Source organism: Malus sylvestris, chromosome 11, assembly GCF_916048215.2.
Source record: "Malus sylvestris chromosome 11, drMalSylv7.2, whole genome shotgun sequence".
Lineage (NCBI taxonomy): Eukaryota > Viridiplantae > Streptophyta > Magnoliopsida > Rosales > Rosaceae > Malus > Malus sylvestris.
Window position 1 is genome coordinate 27022928 of NC_062270.1, and position 14976 is coordinate 27037903.

The window sequence follows — 14976 nt, forward strand, 5'->3', positions numbered from 1 at the left end:
TTAATTTTCATTAAAATTTTTGTTAGTTTGCTAATGTGGCACATCAGTAGGACCAACAAAACCAATTTGTGTGAGTTATGTGTATTAATATGAAACTTAAAAAAAAAAAAATTATTCCGACAATTAAAAACCCATAAAATGTTTAGAAAACCAAAAAACAAGAGAAATTTGAACCCACCTCAAAAAAATAAAACTATAACTTAGTGAGACCAGATCAAGTTATCCATACGGACACACACACCCAATATCCACTAGGGGTGGGCGTGGGTTGGTTGGGCTAAAATTGCAAACCGAAAACGAGCAAGCTGGGTCTAATACCGATGTAGTCTATTAATTGAAAGTGACAGGCTGGTTTGGATCGGTTCTCAATTTGTATGGAAAGCACAAATGAAGTAGCCCAAAGAGAGCACCAAAGCAATAGTTGCGGCTTTCTCCAAATGTTTCCACATGTCATTCTCCAAAGGGACTCTTAAACTAATAAGGTTTTGTTTTCATGTGGTAGAAATACGGTAACTCGTAAATAATTAACCATTTATATTGCTACACTTATTAATTACGATTAATAAAATAAAATAATATATATGCGGGTCAGTTGGGTTAACTGTACCCTAAAAATTTTAAAAATCGATTAAGGTCGGTACGGTTCAGTTTAACCACCGAAAATTTAAAAAATTAAAAAAAAAAAACCCAAACCAAACCAAGCCGCCAAAGAAGTTCGGGAGATTCTTTTTTTTCTTTTTTTTTTAATTTTAAATGCCCCGCCCTACTATCCACATACCCACTCTCTAATTTTGAGGCCAAGTACTCTACCCACTTTGCCCCAACAAAATATGACAACCAATTTCTGTATTCATTTAGTCTTTATTTTTTTTTTTCAATGACTTTTGATTTAAAATTTGTACATTTTCTCAATAACCCCGGAATTCAATTCCTACAAATGGTAGGAAATTCAGTTCCTCTAAAATTTTGAGTTGGATTCCGAAATTCATGGGTCCCACCAAAAAATTTTACTCCCAATATTTGCGCTGTTATCTGCATGTGCAAAGTTGTCAACACATGGAGCATTGTGCGTATTCGGATATGGCTGCGGAAGAATTGAGGAATGCATAACCTAACATCACGGGTGGAGTGTTTCTCCAAACGCTCCGGGAGGTCAAGATTCTTCTGGGCACTCTCAAAGCGCCGGAGAAGGTCACGACGTCGGTATGGAATGTGGTCATCCCACTCTTAGGCGTATGAGTCTGGAGGTGACTTTGAATAAACTTGCAAACTTGCATAGACCCACAAGTTGAGCAACATCAATGTTGAGTAAGTGTCGTATCATTGATTAGGTTTTTCGTCAGATTCGTTGATTAGGTTTGTTTTGAATATTAATTAGATTTTGTTCATAAAGATTTCGCTCAAGATCCTTTTGTTTGAGCCTTGAGAGGTATGTATTACTCTTTCTAGATTCTTCAATTGTCAATTGTTTTTTGTTACATTTGCTGAATGAGATTTCAATTTTTGATTCTTTGCTGCCACATTGTTAGTGCATATCTGGACTTTTGATTTTGGACTGTATAAAACAATTTGGGTCTCCTTTGTCTTTGCTGTAACTTACCAGCTCATCTCTTCTCTTCCCTTGGTTGATTCAATCTCGAGACTAACTAGTCGAGTCTGCACTGTCAACTTTTTGTTGTTTGGTTCTAAGTTGTTTTATGCATTTTGTTATGCAGTTGTAGATATCACTGATGACTTCTCAGCGGTTCAAAAGTTGCTTTTGTAATAGGTTTAGGTTAAATTGGGTTCGGAAGCCGTCTATGTTTGTAATTGCCCCATTAATGTATTTGTTTTGGTTTCTCGGTACATAAATTTGGGAGTATGGATTAGAATTAGATCATATGGCATTTAGACGCTAAATTTGCATGTTTTGGTATTTGATAAAATAACCTTATGTTGGTTGGTTCTTGGTATATGAATAACCAAACAAGATGCATCCAATGCCGTAACCCCGAGACCCTCTACATGGTGGGGATGCTATACTTCTTCCAAGACAACAAGGAAGAAGCCGGAATTGAGCGGCTTAAGAGTGCAATCTCAGAGGGCCATCAAGTAGCAATGTATGTGTATGGTGCAATCTTGGTGTGCCACAGGTAGGATTCCAAGCACAAAGGACTCAAACTTCTCTATTCTCTTAACTATCACAACTGGGGACGTTTGAGTGTAATGGAATGCTGAGAGATGTTTCGCCTATGTTTGTCGGGTTTTTGGGTGCATAGGGAAGTAAGGGTCCGAATCCTAAAACTTCACCACGACAACACTGCCATTAAACCTTGCAGCCACTGTGGAAGTTCACAAGGTCCTGTCACACTCTAAACACATTGGGATGCATCTGACCATGAAAAATTCACTACCTGTAATGCTTGTAGATGGCATCAGGAAGTGAATATATTTTGTGATATTTTATGTGGCAGAGATAGGTAGTTCGCTTAATTTTGTTATAATCACAGCGTTTAAATTCCAACGCAGCCTTTTGTTTTCCTTTATGTCTCTCATGTACTACTGAATTCGTAATTCTATGGACTTTGTACTTTCAAATTTTTCTTCGTAAAGATACACAAACAAAAAGTTTTAAAAACTAGAAATAATTACGAAAAACTAGCCCAATGTGTCATTATTACCATGTCATTGACATACCTTGCCGCCACTTTTTCCCACTCATCAATGTTTGCCTATCTTTTTATAATTTTCTTTGGATATTGTGCACAAATGACTGACATGAAAAAAAAAATACACATTCTATGCACATAATATGAACAGTAAATGCATATAGACATGCACATGTAGTGCACATGTTATGCATAGTATATGCACACCACATCTTCATGTCTTCTAAACGAATCCAAATAGTACAAATAATAGTCAATGACAGGTCTCATAGGTTTGGTGTGTGGTTGTGTTCTCAAGGGTTGTCTGAATTAAGAGTGATGACGGTTGGTTATTGTGAATGCATGATTGGGTTGTAAAGTCTTAACCACCTCATCTAGTTGGTTATTGTGCATACACAAACAAGAAGTTTAAAAAACTAGGCATAATTAGGAAATTGTGATAATTAATTATGAAATTGTGCATGAGTGACTTTTGGGTTACATGAGAGGTGGTGTATTTATTCATGCTTGTCCAAGCACAAACCACTCCATCCAGTTGCATAATGATGAAGAAAGGTAGAGGTCCAAGCACAAACCATCATCCAGTTTCAGAATCATGAAGAAAGGCACAACAACCCCCAACTTACAATCTCTTCAGGACGAGCTTCTTCTGGAAGTACTCACCAAGGTTGATTCCCGCTCTTTTCGTTCCTTATATTCAACAAAAATGGTGTTCAAGAAGTTCAATCAACTCACCCAACATGATCACATCTCCGAACACATTAGCATTCAGAGATTTGAAAGGGTTGACCCGTTAACTTCACGCAGGAAACATGAAGAAGTGTACAAGTTCTTAGAACAGTCTACCCGTCAATTGGATTTGGATTTGGAGAAATCACGAGCGTGTGGTGGAGATGGACTTGAGAGACATCGAGATAACCTACTGTTATGCTCAGGGAGGTAAGCAGAAGATTACGACATTGGTTATGGTTTGAACACTCTTGCATGGTTCCACAATTTCACCCAGACCAACGCTGAGTAAGTGTCAAATCTGAATGGTTGATTTTGGTTTTTTTGTTAGATTGTTTGATTAGGTTTTATTTTTGAGAAAATTATGGATTAGTTTTTGTTCCCACATGTTTCGGTCTGCAGACAATCTAACAAAAACTAAAATCAACCAAAATCAACCATTCGAATTTGACACTTATTTAGCGTCAAGGTTTAAAATATCGATGATATCGAAAATATCGGTAGTCTAAAAATACGGAAATTTCAATGGAAATATTGGATATTATCGATATCGATAAAAATTGAATAAAAACCGCAGAAATTGTAAGAAAAACCTGGAAATTTTTATTGAAACTGTGCAGGATGTTTATTTAATCAATTATCTATTAGTTTATCACAAAAAATTAGAAGGAAATGCATTGCATGATGGATTTAACTGATTTAAGTTGATTATATAGCGAGCTGGCAAACATTGTGAGTGTAGAAAATATGTAGTAATTAATGAAAGAAGTTTAAACACACCATAATCATTTATATATAATGAATTAGTACAATATTTTACACTTTATACATTGCATGGTAAGATACATGAGTGACTTAGTACCACATAGAGTTCCTATCAAGGTCTAAAATATCGATGATATCGGAAATATCAATAGTCCAAAAACACGGAAATTTCGATGAAAATATTAGGATAATATCGATATTTTAGACCTTGGTCAGCGTATTCCCTTTTTCTCAAAAATAAAACCTAATCAAATTTTACCGAAACATGTGGGAACAAAAATTAATCCATAATTTTCTCAAAAATAAAACCTAATCAAACAATCTAACAAAAAAACCAAAATCAACCATTCGAATTTGACACTTAATCAGCGTTGGTCTAGGTGAAATTGTGGAACCATGCAAGAGTGTTCAGACCATGCAAGAGTGTTCAACCAAAACCAACCAAAACATGCAAATTTAAAATCTCAATTCTCGAACAAACAAATCAAGTCAATGTCTGAAAAAGGAACATAAACCTACAAAAGGGAGAAGGATTCTCTCACCTCTTTTTTTTCCCTTCTCTCCTATTTGAACAGTCACGGTTAAGTCACATCAACATCTTATATTAATTTTTTATGGTAAGAGAAAGATAAAATAAGACAATGTAAGAGGAGGAGATGGAAGGGAATGGAAAGAAGATGAGAGAGAATTCTAGTCTAACAAAAAGACCATCATAAAGTTAAAAACAAAATTGGCAAAAACTTAATAGGTGACAACTTCTTGGATCTAATTATCGCGCTAAAAAAGAGAACCCGATTTAATGAACGGGCGTTTAATTTTAATTGAAAAAAATAATATTATATTAACACCCCCACAACTTGTTGAATAAACTTCACATACTTAATACACCATACATTTGTTTTTTTAATTAAAAATTATTTTAATACACCCCACATACTTCCTCATAATACCTTCACACCCCACATTCTTAATATATACCTTATATTTTCTACATGCACCTCATATTTTCTATACACCACATTTCTCAAATCTTATAAAGCTTTTAATTTGGACAAAAAATGCCTACTGGAATTTTGACAAAAGATGCCGCTGGAATTTAAAGCATATGTGGGTTGTTTCAATTTCACCATTAAAACTCATGTCGTTAGTTTTAAATAGTTGGTGGTAATTTTAGGTTTTTAATTCTTCATGTAATCCCTGTGATCTCTAAAAGATGATTACGAACATAGAAACTTGAATAACGCATCAAAAGCAAGATTAAATAATTATCGATGTCATCAAAATCACTAAAACAATAAAAAAATATGAAGTCTTACCTCACGTAAAGCTTCTGAAACATCGATTTCGTGTTGCATTCGTCAAAAAATAATTTTTCTCAATCAACATGTTTGTAGTTTCATTGGTTAGGGTTTTATTCAACAATGGAAGGTTGGATGGGTTTTGATAGTTGAAGAAAATAAATAATACGTTAAAAGTGATTTGGGATGTATATAGAATTTTTTTTTTAACTTAATAAGGTCAAAATTACCATCACATAATAGGGTAAATAAATAATTTAATACTAAATTCTAATGCAAAATGCATTCAATATTTTATGAAGTGTTAATATAAAAAGCCAAAAATAAACGAAAGAACCAGAAAGAAAACACACGAATTTACAAGCTACGAATCCCCGTGAAAACCAAAAGGCTTCGGTGGGGTGAAGTCTCATTAAATCCAGGCCACACAGTAACGAGCTTGGATCGCCAGCGTGGCAACTTTGACGGTTCAGATAAGAAAATCTCGTTGGGGATTTGGTTTTTCTGTTTGTTTATCCTCCAAAAAATAAAAAGAGAAAATAAATTCAGGATTTCAGAATCTGAGAAAACACCGCCTTGCCTCGCTGCACTTGTGCCACCAATGAAGCCATCTTTGACAGTAGGTTATTTCGACGGCTCGTGATTACGGGTCACCTGGCCAAGGGTTGAGGAATGCGCTTTCATCGAAAGCGGCTGAACCTGGCCTCTGTCAGCAAAGACCCAAAGAAGCGCATTCCTCAACTGCTGAGCAGTCTACCCATCAATTGGATTTGGAGAAATCACGAGCGTGTGGTGGAGATGGACTTGAGAGACATCGAGATAACCTACTGTTATGCTCAGGGAGGTAAGCAGAAGATTACGACATTGGTTATGGTCTGAACACTCTTGCATGGTTCCACAATTTCACCCAGACCAACGCTGAGTAAGTGTCAAATTTGAATGGTTGATTTTGGTTTTTTTGTTAGATTGTTTTATTAGGTTTTATTTTTGAGAAAATTATGGATTAGTTTTTGTTCCCACATGTTTCGGTCTGCAGACAATCTAACAAAAACTAAAATCAACCATTCGAATTTGACACTTAGTCAGCGTCAAGGTTTAAAATATCAATGATATCGAAAATATCGGTAGTCTAAAAGTACGAAAATTTCGATGGAAATATTGGATATTATCGATATCGATAAAAATTGAATAAAAACCACAGAAATTGTAAGAAAAACCTGGAAATTTTTATTGAAACTGTGCAGGATGTTTATTTAATCAATTATCTATTAGTTTATCACAAAAATTGGAAGGAAATGCATTGCATGATGGATTTAACTGATTTAAGTTGATTATATAGCGAGCTGGCAAACATTATGAATGTAGAAAATATGCAGTAATTAATGAAAGAAGTTTAAACACACCATAATCATTTATATATAATGAATTAGTACAATATTTTACACTTTATATATTGCATGGTAAGATACATGAGTGACTTAGTACCACATAGAGTTCCTATCAATGTCTAAAATATCGATGATATCGGAAATATCGGTAGTCCAAAAACATGGAAATTTCGATGAAAATATCGGGATAATATCGATATTTTAGACCTTGGTCAGCGTATTCCTTTTTTCTCAAAAATAAAACCTAATCAAATTTGACCGAAACCTGTGAGAACAAAAACTAATCCATAATTTTCTCAAAAATAAAACCTAATCAAATTTGACCGAAACCTGTGAGAACAAAAACTAATCCATAATTTTCTCAAAAATAAAACCTAATCAAATTTGACCGAAACCTGTGGGAACAAAAACTAATCCATAATTTTCTCAAAAATAAAACCTAATCAAACAATCTAACAAAAAAAACCAAAATCAACCATTCGAATTTGACACTTAATCAGCGTTGGTCTGCGTGAAATTGTGGAATCATGCAAGAGTGTTCAGACCATGCAAGAGTGTTCAACCAAAACCAACCAAAACATGCAAATTTAACATCTTAATGTCATCTGATCTTACCCGTATGAACCAAAACAAACATTAACGTGCCAATTACATATAATGCCTGGGAGTTTCTAACCCAATTGAACCTATCGATCACACAATCAATTTTTTAACTGCTAACAAGTCATCGCTGTGGAGTCGGCGCTGTCAAGTCATCGCTACTATATATCTACATCTGCATAACAAGAGGCAGTGCATGCAGGTTGAGGCAAAGAAGACCCAAAGGTGAATGATGGTCAAAATCTCCGCACTCTACACTTAGTCTAACTATTCGTTTTTTTTTTTTTTTTTTTGACATGATATGAACAACCTGATACAGGACAAGGAGCAAAATGTGGAGGTTACTCTTGGGCTTTTTGGTTGATGTAAATTGTTGGTAGAAAAGGAAAAGACACTCATAAAAATGAAAGTCAAGACAAAAACTCCCGCCATGATACACACCAACAGGGTTCTAGGAGTCGACTTAGGAATCACAGGTAGGTTACATCACAGAATCCTAAAGAGAAAAATATGCTGCTCACTCACTGGAAAGGTTTATAAATTCATTAATTTCAATGAAAGAAAAAGGGCTCACAAGCCTTTTATGGAGTTCTACTAGGTTGGATACTATTAAGGATACTTATGTAAATGAAACTGTTAGTTAATACTTAGAAATGTAATTCAATATTTGATATTAGTTAATCAGGTTAAATGTGTAATTAGTTAGTTGGAGTAGCTAATGGTGACAGCTGTAAATGAGTTGTATATATACAACTATAATGTAACTTTATTCAGTTAGTAAATGAAATGATATTCTTTTCTAACATGGTATCACTCGCCTCTGTCTAACGACTTGATCCTCTTTCCTTCGTCCCTACGCTTTCTGCGACTCTTCGTTGCTAAGCTTCCATTTTCTTGAAGCTTCTTGCATCCGAAACCCTACTTTCTCCTGCAATCTTCCATGGCGACCTCGGCTTCTCCCTCCAACGCTGGTTCTCACGATCCTCCTCATCCGATCGTCGATTCCAGCTCTAATCTCTCTTTTGCCTCTCATGCTGCTTTCATCACGATTCAGAACATTGGTTCTCTGGTTCCAATCAAGCTGACCACGACGAATTACTTGACCTGGAGTGCCTTGTTCGCTCCCATTTTCCGTCGGTACAACCTTGCAGGCATTGTCGATGGCTCGCTTCCTCCACCGCCTCAATTTCTCACTGATGTTGCTGGATCTCGCACTCTGAATCCAGCATATGTTACCTGGTATGAGAATGATCAAAACATTCTCATCTGGATCAACTCTACACTTTCTGATTCTCTGATTCCCTACACGGTTGGAGTCAATTCTTCCCGAGAACTCTGGGCGAAATTGGAATCCCGGCTTGCGACTGCTTCTCAATTGCACATTCATGAACTCCGTTCTCGTCTTCGAACCCTAACTAAGGGCGATTCTTCTGCTGCCCGATTTCTTCAACAAATTGAAGAAATTGCTGATGCTCTTGCTAGTGCCGGCGCTCCGATTGAAGATTCTGAGATCATCTCTGTCATTCTTCATGGCCTTCCATCTGAATATGACTCGTTTGTTGATGCGATTCAGTTTCGCCTTGGTTCCACGACAATTGATGAACTTCATGGCCTGCTTCTCAGTAAGGAGATTCAATTAACGACTCGGAACAAATCATCTTCGTCTTCGCCTTTTCAGGCATTTCATTCTTCTGCTGGCCTTCTTCCCACGCCTCCCTCTCAAGCTCTTCTGGTGGCTCCAGACTTCAATTCTCAAGGCCGTGGCCCAGATCGCACCTCTTCTTCTGCTCGCGGTGCCATCTCCAATTCTCGGAATTTTCAAGGTCGTGGAAATTTTCGCTCTAATAATTTTCGCCCCAATTTCAATCGCCAAGGCTATCCAAAGTATAATCGTGGTTGCTCAAATTTCTACTCATCTGGCAAGAAGGTTCCTTGTCAAATTTGTCAACAATTTGGTCATGAAGCCATTGCTTGTCCTCACCGCATGAATCCCCAATTTTCTGGTCCTCATTCTCCCTCTGCTATGGTTGCCAGTACAACCACTTCCTCTCCAAATTGGATTGTGGATTCTGGCGCTACATCTCATATGACAAACTCGGCTAATCATCTCCAAAATTCGGAACCTTACACAGGTCCTGAGCAAGTTTATATTGGCGATGGCAAAGGTTTGCCAATTCTTCACTCTGGATCTTCTCACTTACCTACTTCTCATTACAATTTTCAGCTTCGTAATGTGTTACATGTCCCTGACTTAAAACACAATTTGCTTTCTGCAAATCAATTTCTCCTTGATAATTGGTGTTCTATGCATCTTTATCCATTTCACTTCACTGTGAAGGATATTACTTCGGGGAAGATGCTTTTTAAAGGACCAGTGCATCGTGGTTTCTATCAGTTTCAACCTCTCAATTCTGCCTTGGTGAATGCTTTTCATCTTGCCTTTGCTGCTTCGGCAAATGCATCCATGGATGTTTGGCATCAACGCTTGGGTCACCCTTCTCCCAAGATCATTAATAAGTTGTCCTTTGCGTCTTGTATTTCTGTTTCTGGTCCTTCTCATCTTCCATTCTGTAATGGTTGTGCTTTAAGCAAGAGCTCCAAACTTCCGTTTGTTTTGGTACTGAGTAGGACTAGTAAACCTTTAGAATTACTTCACACTGATGTTTGGGGGCCAACCTCTGTATCTTCTGTTCATCATCACAAGTATTATGTCATTTTTGTGGATGATTTTACCAAATATTGTTGGTTCTTCCCTTTGCAATACAAATCTGATGTTTTTAGTACTTTTGTGAAGTTTAAGGCTCATGTTGAGAATATGTTGTGCCTCAAAATTCAAACTCTGCGATCTGATTCTGGTGGTGAATATTTGAGTTCTCAGTTTTCTCAATTTCTTGTTGATCATGGCATTCACCATCAACTCAGTTGTCCTCACACTCCGGAGCAAAATGGTTGCTCTGAGCGTAAACATCGACATATAGTGGAGACTGCGAGGACATTGTTGACAGTTTCTCATGTTCTTCATCTTTATTGGGATTATGCTTTTGCTACTGCAGTTTATTTGATCAATCGAATGCCGACTACATCCAAAGCTTCTCCATGGGAATTATTATTCAACCGATCTCCTTCTTATCACACACTGAAAATCTTTGGTTGCAGTTGCTTTCCTTGGTTGCAGCCTTATTCTTCATCCAAGTTGGATCCAAAAAGCAAACACTGTGTTTTTCTGGGTTACAGTCTCAATCACAAGGGGTTCAAATGTCTTGATCCTACTTCTAAAAGGATCTATGTGTCCCGCCATGTCATCTTCGATGAGTCCAGTTTTCCTTTTCACCTGCCCATCTTTGCCCCTCCATCTCCACCATCCCATATTCCTCATCCTCCCTCTCTTCCAACTCAATTAACCTTCTCTCAACCCATTATCATCCCCCGTCCTTCTTCTCCAGAGCTTTCTTCGGTTTCTTCCCCTCCTACTGCCTCTTCATCCCCTTCTCTTTCCCATACACCTTCCCCTTCTCATCTCCCTACAAATATCCATCATATACAGACCCGAGCTAAATCTGGAATCTACAAGCCCAAGGCCTTTACTGCAACCAAACATCATCTACCCTCTCATCTTTCTCATGACTTTGTTCCTACTACATATCTTCAGGCCTCTAAATATCCTCACTGGCTTAAAGCTATGCAGGATGAGTTTCTTGCACTGCAGCAAACTGGAACCTGGACTTTGGTTCCTCCTTCTTCCTCCACCAATGTTGTAGGCTGCAAGTGGGTTTTCCGAATCAAAAGGAAACCCGATGGTACTGTTGACCGATATAAGGCCCGTCTTGTTGCCAAAGGCTTCCACCAGCAGGCCGGCTTGGATTATACAGAGACATTTAGTCCAGTTGCTAAACCGGTTACAATTCGGATTCTCCTCACTTTGGCAGCTCAATTTGATTGGTTTCTAAATCAGCTTGATGTCAGCAATGCTTTCTTGCATGGTACTCTCTCTGAACAGGTGTTTATGCAACAACCACCCGGGTTTGAAGACTCTAATCATCCCCATCACATTTGCCATCTCCGCAAGTCACTCTATGGTCTCAAACAAGCTCCTCGAGCTTGGTATGAAAAACTTCATGGTGCACTTCTCTCCTTGGGATTTATTGGCTCTCAATCCGATCACTCCTTGTTTGTCAAGACTGATCCCATGGTGTTCGTCTTAGTCTATGTTGATGACATTATTGTCACTGGCCCATCTCCTTCTGCTTGTCAACAAATCATTACTCGGCTTAGCTCTCTGTTTCCTATCAAGGATCTCGATCCCCTTCACTATTTTCTTGGCATTGAGGTGAAACGGTCTTCCCAGGGCATTTACATCTCCCAAACCAAATATATACTGGACTTGCTTAAGAAAGCTCACATGGATGGGGCCAAACCTTGTGCTACTCCTCTGAGTACATCAAAGCTTGATCATTCCTCTCCTTTACTGGACAATGCTGCTACCTACAGATCCCTTGTCGGAGCCCTTCAATACTTAACTTGGACTCGGCCTGATCTCTCTTTTGCTGTGAATTTGGTCTGCCAATATATGCATAGTCCCCGACATTCCCATTTTCAGGCTGTTAAACGGATCTTCAGGTATCTTAAAGGTTCTATTGATTTGGGATTATGGTTTCCCAAATGTTCCTCTTCTCCATCCATTATTGCATTCTCTGATGCCGATTGGGCAGGTTGTCCCCTTGACCGAAAGTCTACTGGTGGTTTCTGCATTTTTCTTGGCTCTTCTCTGATTAGCTGGAGCGCTAAAAAGCAACCTACTGTTGCTCGCTCATCCACGGAGGCTGAGTATCGGTCTCTCGCCAATACTGCTGCTGAACTCACTTGGATTTGCAAACTTCTCGTGGATCTTGCTTACCAATCTCCTTCTATTCCCCACCTGTGGTGTGATAATGTCTCTGCTCTGTCTCTGGCCAAAAATCCTTTGTTTCATGCTCGTACCAAGCATGTTGAGCTTGATTACCATTACATTCGTGAAAAGGTTTTAGCTCGCGAAGTTTCTGTTCACTATATTTGCACCCAACAACAGGTTGCAGATATTTGTACCAAGGCCCTTGCTAAGGATCGGTTTCATTCTCTCCGCAACAAACTCTCCCTTCGATCTCCTCCGCTCAGTTTGAGGGGGGATATTAAGGATACTTATGTAAATGAAACTGTTAGTTAATACTTAGAAATGTAATTCAATATTTGATATTAGTTAATCAGGTTAAATGTGTAATTAGTTAGTTGGAGTAGCTAATGGTGACAGCTGTAAATGAGTTGTATATATACAACTATAATGTAACTTTATTCAGTTAGTAAATGAAATGATATCCTTTTCTAACAGATACTACATGTAATCCATGTTGAACCCATGGATGCAGTAAACCAATATTAATTGCTAAAAAGTATGAATCCTAGAACCACCCACACTAACTGTGAACCAACATTAGTTACTAAACGACTGCATATTACCCAACACATGAGGTATAGATGTAAAAGACTCTTCCCTGTTGCAGTAAAGACCCTATAACAGTAACTCGCATTCACTGACTTTGACCAAACAAAATCCCAGGTAAGAACAACATCATGATGCTCCAACACATGAGCCCTCCCTGTGACGCCTTAGGTACAATTTTAAAGGGCAACCACTTGTATCCTTTTAGATTCATTACCACCAGACAATCCCTCACACAACATATACAGAATGTGAAAATAACTTCCCAAACAAAAAGCGACCACCGAAAGCCTTGACTCGTTCACAACCCTATGAAGCTAAAAATATTTCAATGTAGTTACTTCTAATTGGAGTTTCAACCAGGAAATGAATATGCGAGTGGATTACTGGTTCATATGGGTAAGATCAGGTGACATTAAGATGTTAAATTTGCATGTTTTGGTTGGTTCTTGGAATATGAATATCAGGTTACATGATCAGATAATTAGTATTCTATATGATGTTGTTCGTTGGTTAGTTACTTCAAATTGTGAAGTTTAAATTTGTAGCCGACCTTGTTGGCTGTCAAAGTTCTTGGGCTAGCTAGAACTAGTGCCTCAAGTGTGGCACGACAATGTAAATTCTATAATTCTGTTGCTGAATGGAGTTAGAAATTTGAATGATTTTTTTTTTGTGTGTCAGCAGTCAGCAAGGGATTATGTAGCAGGCCTGAGACCCCCATTAGGTGTTGGTAACGTGCCATGCTGGAGTTTTAATGTAGTGTACTCCTCAATGCAAGCTTTTTCATCCGTGAGAAATTTCCAATTGGGTTTCAAGTATCAGACGAAGGAGATGCTGCCAAGAAGAAACCCAAGTGATCTCCCTCTAGTTAGCTGGGTGCATGGTCCCCCTATCGAATTGGTGGCCTAACTAAACGTGTACTATTGGAGGTTAGGTAAGCATTGACAAATGGGCTTGTAGTTCAGTTCGTCAAGAATCGAGATCATTTGATCCAAAGCCTCGTGTTCGAAGTCGACCCCCTCCCCATAGTTTACACGAATTTCTGTAGATTATCCAAATTCCATAGAATGTGGTGTGGTTGCAGTTGTTGTGGATTTTGGAATCGGATGCAAAGATTATTATCTGTTACATGTAATTGATGCGTCTAAGAAAAAGGCAAAATCTCTCAACATAATCAGTAGTTTCCGAACTCCAATTCTTTACCGAATAATCTTGTAACCATTAGGGATGGTAACAGTTTGGTTTGGGGACAGAAATGATATATATATCATTGGAGATTATCTACAACCATACCTACCGGATAACAAATTTTTCATCGGTTAACGGTTGTGTCCATCTCTGTCAAAAACAAAAAAATTATAATTATTCAATTGGTGCATAATAGTTTAGTAGATATTAATTTCGTCATTAAATAGCCATGTCTAATAATAAAAAACATAACAATGAATGAATTTTGTAGAGTATAAAAATAAGAATATTGAATAAAACATTGACAATGTGAGCTTTTGATATCTCCCATAAGCGTTATGTTTGGTGCATAAGGAATATAGTATACGGTTCAATGAATACTATTATATTATATACTAAATATATTATGTGGTGAATAATGAATATGGTAATAATGGTATGGCTTCACTCAAATAATATATATATATATATTACATATATTATTCGGTTCGGATTCAGAGACGGATACGGATTGCGGACTCTTATAACCATATCCAAAACTATATCTGATTAAAGTTCACAGTTTTTCCTAATATCCATAATATACACAAATTTTCATACCGACATCTGCTCCATTCGAGCGGTTATCCACGATTAATGGGTTTAACGGTTTGAATTGCCATCCCTAACCATGTTGAGAAGCCCACAACACAATCTTCGCTCACCATCAATGAGGGTGGAGGGGGATCTGCAATAAAACACTCTAACGCTCAAGTCAGTCTTTGTTCGTGATGCTTACCAAATATAGAACGATCTCATACCTCCTTTTTTTTTTTCCTTTTATGCTAGTGGGATTATTAGCCTTTTACATGCTTTCAAGTCTTGGCCTCCAAGTTCCACTTTCCTTC

At 37.7% G+C, this 14976-nt stretch overlaps 2 long non-coding RNA genes across 3 annotated transcripts; both read left to right on the forward strand.

Annotated features, from left to right (window-relative positions):
* The first annotated feature begins 896 nt into the window (after positions 1-896).
* LOC126588671 (uncharacterized) lies at positions 897-2577 on the forward strand. Its single transcript, XR_007611548.1, has 2 exons — positions 897-1308; positions 1971-2577. It is a non-coding gene; the product is annotated as an uncharacterized LOC126588671 (long non-coding RNA).
* Positions 2578-3467: 890 nt separating this feature from the next.
* LOC126588672 (uncharacterized) lies at positions 3468-14191 on the forward strand. 2 transcript variants are annotated; one of them, XR_007611549.1, is made up of 2 exons: positions 3468-3587; positions 13586-14191. It is a non-coding gene; the product is annotated as an uncharacterized LOC126588672 (long non-coding RNA). The 2 variants fall into 2 exon arrangements; XR_007611550.1 differs by lacking the exon at positions 3468-3587 and adding an exon at positions 6030-6284.
* Positions 14192-14976: the final 785 nt, after the last annotated feature.